Below are 4904 nucleotides of genomic sequence, written 5' to 3'. Positions count from 1 at the left end.
AAGGTGGAACATCAGACAAGCAGTAAAAGATTCTAAGAGAGAGGCAGATGGGGAGGAAATGGCTGTGAAAGAAAGCAGGGAGGGTGATCACAAGCAGCTAAGGACTAGGTATCTGTACTGGCTGGTTTTGTGTGTCAACATGACACAAACTGGAGTTATCACAGAGAAAGGAGCCTCAGTTGAGGAAATGTCTCCATGAGACCCAGCTGTAAGGCATTTCCTCAACTAGTGATCAAGGAGGGAGGGCCCAGCCCATTGTGAATGGTGCCGTCCCTGGGCTGGTGGTCTTGGGTTCTATAAGAGAGCCAGCTGAACAAGTCAGAAGTAAGCCAGTAAGACACATCCCTCCATGGCCTCTGCATCAGCTCCTGCTTCCTGACCTGCTTGAGTTCCTGTGCTTTGGTGATGAACAGCAATGTGAAAGTGCTTCTTGGTCATGATGTTTGTGCAGGAATAAGAACCCTGACTCAGACAGTAACTAATTGCATGGCAGAACTTAGATTAGGAGAAATGGGAGATTAACATAAGAGCTAGTGGGGAAACAGCCAAGGCTAATTGGCCAAGGTATTTGTAAATACAATTTCAATTGTCAGAGTCATTATTCGGAAATAATGACTGGGGCTGGGAAGGAAACTTGGGTGCTGCAGGCGTTGTGTCTGAGCACCAAGGTGCTGGGAATTGTTCAGGTGCTGGGAAGGTTCCGGTAATAGGGACATATACAGGTATTGGGATTAGTACAGATATTGAGTATTGATACAGGTGTTGGGAATGAATATTCATATTAGGCATGGGTACAGGTGTTGGCTATCAGTGAAGGTGCGCATATGGGTACAGGTGTTGAATATGGGTACAAATGTTGGTTATGGATACAGGTGGTGGATATGGGTACAGTTATTGGGTATGGGTACAAGAGTTGGGTATGGTACAAGTATTGAGTGTGGTTACAAGTTTTGGGTATGGGTACAGGTATTGAGTATGGACACAGACATTGGGTATGGGGACATAGTATTGGGTATGGGTACAGGTACTGGGAATGAGTATAGGTGTTGTATGTGTACAGGTGATGGGAACTGGTACAGGTATTAAAATGGATACAGGTGTTAGGTATTGGCATAGGTGTTGGGAATGAGTACAGGCAGTAGGCATGGATACAGGTGGTGGGTATAGGAAGAGGTGGTGGGCATGAATACAGGTGGTGGGTATGGGTTCAGGTGGTGGGTATGGGTACAGGTGGTGGGCATGGGTTCTGGTGGTGGGTATGGGTACAGGTGGTGGGTATGGGTTCAGGTGGCGGGGATGAGTACAGGTGGTGGGTATGGGTATAGGTGGTGGGTATGGGTACAGGTGGTGGGTATGGGTACAGGTGGTAGGTATGGGTACAGGTGGTGGGTTTGTGTACAGTTGTTGTGTATGGGTACAGGTTGTTGGAAGGGGTACAGGTGTTGTGTATGGGTCCAGGTGTTGGCTATGGCTACAAGTGTTGTGTATGAGTACAGGTATTGGGAATGGGTAGTGGTGCTGTTTATAGGTACAGGTAGTGGTGGGTATGGGTACAGGTACTGGGTATGGATACAGGTATTGAGTACAGGTAGTAGGTATTGGTTCACAAACTGAGTAGATGGTTCAGCTATTTAGGTAAGGGTTCAGGTACTGTGTATGGATACTGGTGTTGGAATCGTAATATGTGTTGGGTATGGGTATAGGTGTTGGCTATGGTTACAGGTGTTGGGTATCATTATAAGTATTGAGTATGGATATAGGTATTGGGAATGGGTACAGATGTTGGGTATAGGTACAGATATTAGAAATGTGTACCTGTGTTGGTTATGGGTACAGATGTTGTGTATTAGAACAGGTATATGGTATGGGCATACAGGTGTTGGGAATGGATTCAGGTGTGGGTATGGGTTCAGGTACTGGAATGGGTACATGCTTTGGAATTAGGTATCAGTGCAGGTATGGGTACTAGTCCAGGTATTGGGCATGGGTCCAGGTGTTCTGTATGGGTCCAGGTGTTGGGAAGGAGTCCAGGTGTTCTGTATGGGTGCAGGTGTTGGGTATGGGTACAGGTGTTAGTTATGGACATAGGTGTTGGGAATGTGTACTGGTCATGAGTTCTTCTTTCTTCCACTCTTCTCTACCCTTTCAACCCCCTAACACTAGAAAGGAGAGAAAGGGTAGAAAGAAATAGAGGTGATATCATCTTTAGACTACTTCATGCTGATTAGGGGCATCGAGTTCCTTGGGACAAGTTTGATCTTCACTGTCAGGATGTCTAATTTTTTTCTTTTCTCTTTGCACACAACTACTTAACAAATGATGACCAACAATCAACCAACAACGACCACCAATGCACCACATCTCTCAGGGCCCTAGCATTTATACACCCTCTGAAGAGTCCCCAGAATTCCAAACATCACACAATTTCAGAAACTCTCTGCAGCTGCAAAATCACACCCCTGCTAGAGCACGAGGCAAATCACAGTCAGCTGCTGTGGACAATCTGAAGCAGCCCCATACCACACCTGGGATTGAGACAAAAATATATCATTCCTGTGTTTTTTAAAGGAACTAAAATCTCCAAATTGTCACCACATTGTCTCCTGTTTTAAGCTGTTAATCGTGCTACATGTGTGAGAAATCTTTAACAGAGATGTTTTCCATGAACTAAGCACTTTTCAGATCAGTGGACAAGATTTTCAGGAGACATCCATGCTCGGTTCTAAGCTTTATCAGTTTTGATGGTTATCTACAGCTTTTCACTTCCTATGGGGCGTAAACAAATCTGTGTCCTCAACACAAAACTTGTGCAGGCTTCCGACTGATGTTAGCACATCCTTATAGAATGTAGGCATATTTAGTGTCACATTTTGCAACTGTGGACCAGTTTCTAGTACAGCCCTTACCAATCCCTTCCAGTCTTGGGGAATACTTCTATTTTGAGCAGCCCAGTTATTTAGAATTTGTTTCACATAAGGCAAGTGCATCCCATATGAAACCATGGCCTCTTTAAAACCACCTTGGGTCTATCATTGCTATAGGACCATCCGATCTCATCATAACCTTGTTCCACACCATTAGCAGGCATATGCTATATGACTACTGGTGAAGTGAATGGTGTTGATCTCCTGACCCTGGGTCACCTCTCCTTCCTTCCACTCTGGTGGTTCAGTTGGTTCAAGATTAACCCTTTCTTTGGAAATAGGCTGCTTCATCAGATTGCCCTGTCACTTTGTCAGCTGGAAGAGTTTCTTCCTCTCTTTCCTCCAGCAGGAAACTCCCGCTCTCCTGCTCAGTCACCAGGGCTGACCCATTTGTTCTTTCTTCCCCTGTGTTTCTTTCTCACAAGTGCTTCCACCTCCTCCCCAACCTCTCCAGTTGCACAGCCAACTCTGCAACCCTTTAAGAAAGGAGGAAGCAGGGGCTGGGGATTTAGCTCAGTGGTAGAGCGCTTACCTAGGAAGCGCAAGTCCCTGGGTTCGGTCCCCAGCTCCGGAAAGAAAAGAACCAAAAAAAAAAAAAAAAAAAAAGGAGGAAGCAGAGTGACCTCTTTTGTTTTGTTTTCCTGTTTCAGCCATTTTCGTTTCTCAGGTCTGTCCATTTCCACCCTCAGCTTTTCCAGCTGCTCAGCCATTCTCCCAAGCTTTTAAAAGGAGAAAATAGAAGAAAAAGAAACAACAGAAAATCCCCTGTGGGAGCAAAGCGGGGGATATCCCAGTGGCAGCAACTGCAATAAATGTTTTACTGGTGTCTTGAAAAAATTCCGTCCCTTTGTCCCCTGCCATTTCCCCTACAGCATTTGAAATTACATTTCTGATTCTGCCTAGCCCCAGGTCTGGACGCCACTTGTAACCAGCCGGTTTTTTTTTTTTTTTTTTTTTTTAACTATTTTGCAGGTTCTTCTTTCTTCCACCCTTTCAGCTGAGATAGAAGGATTGCTTATTTGAAGAGACGAAACCCCAGGTGACCCTGCCTTCAAAGCCAATCCCGTCAGAGTGATTTTCAGTAAGTGGCCCAGCCCGTGGGCAGCCATCCGGTGCTACAGACCCCAGAGCAGCCTGGTCTCAGAGGACGCGGTGAGGGGCCGGTTCGGTGACAGTCCCCACCCCAGCTTGTCTCTGCACCTTCCCAGTTCACAGCCTTCTTGTCCAGGGCTGCTGTTCCCTGCAGAACCAGAAACCCATCAAACCAGGATTCCCCAACTCCAACTGGATGGGCGTGGCCTCGTAGAGGCTGGTATGCCAACTCCCCGTGGGGGAGGGTTTTGTGATGGGCGTGGCTCTGTTGGGTCGTGAGTTGTGTGTCTCTGGGTAGCTGGCCTTAAATTTGTTGTGGTAAGTAGCAGGCGTGGTTTTTGGGGGGTGTGGTTGATTGTGGGCATGGTTTTGGCACGGGTGTGGCCTCGGATGGGTGTGCTTCCTGTGGGCGTGTTATCTGGCCCTTGCCTGAGCACCTGGAGGGGGACTGTTCTTTCTCAGTGGGGCTTCCAGGGAGATGTGGCCCAAGACAGGTGGGCAGCCTTCTGGGCGAGGAGGGCAGAGCTTCCCTGGCATCCTGCAGAGGATGTGGGGACCCAAGGACGCTGTCCAGCACCCTACAACACAGACGATGCCCCCATAGCAATGACCCTACCCCAAGTGTCAGAAGAGCCAAGGTCCAGAAGTTCTGAGCGTATTGTAGGCGCTTAATAGGTGTTGACTGAGTGAAGGAATACCTTGTGAGCGAATACCTTGTGAGCAGGACAGGCCATCCTCCTGGGTGGGACCGAAGGGTAGACAGCAAGTAGGACTTCCTGGTGTGCTCACAGATCCTGCTGAGCGCTTTCCTGAAGCTCAAGGAGGAAGGCAGTCAGATGTTGATGCTGTGGGAGCCAGAGTCTGAGGCGTTGCCCCAGCCCGAGCTGA

This window comes from Rattus norvegicus, chromosome 16 (genome assembly GCF_036323735.1).
Source record: "Rattus norvegicus strain BN/NHsdMcwi chromosome 16, GRCr8, whole genome shotgun sequence".
In the NCBI taxonomy this organism is placed as follows: Eukaryota; Metazoa; Chordata; class Mammalia; order Rodentia; family Muridae; genus Rattus; species Rattus norvegicus.
Note: the sequence above shows the minus strand (reverse complement) of the source record.